We start from the raw sequence: 276 nt of genomic DNA, 5'->3' as shown, positions 1-276 counted from the left end.
GAACACGCATCCTGGGAAGGAGCCACACCTGCAACGGTAGCAACGCAACGTCGTTTCCTATACTTTTGTCATGGTGATTGGTTAAAGTACAAAGGAAAAATGCAAAGTTGCAGAGTGTGCATAAAATGGAAAGGGTTGGTTGAATTTGTGTTAATAGTTGCGATTGTGAATGCTTAAGTATACATGAACTAATATTAGTGAAGGGGCCGTTACGGTAAAATGTTACTCTTCTCAAATGTGTTCATTATAGCTGATAAAACATGATAAATGAAGGAT

General features: G+C 38.4%; 1 protein-coding gene across 5 annotated transcripts in view; it reads right to left on the bottom strand.

The window, feature by feature from the left end:
* The window catches only part of ptpn11b (protein tyrosine phosphatase non-receptor type 11b), a 61,778-nt gene that overhangs the window by 5,704 nt on the left and 55,798 nt on the right, over positions 1-276 (bottom strand). The window lies entirely within an intron of this gene.

This window comes from Oryzias melastigma, linkage group LG7, assembly GCF_002922805.2.
Source record: "Oryzias melastigma strain HK-1 linkage group LG7, ASM292280v2, whole genome shotgun sequence".
Lineage (NCBI taxonomy): Eukaryota > Metazoa > Chordata > Actinopteri > Beloniformes > Adrianichthyidae > Oryzias > Oryzias melastigma.
This window is presented reverse-complemented; position numbering and strand designations above follow the sequence as displayed.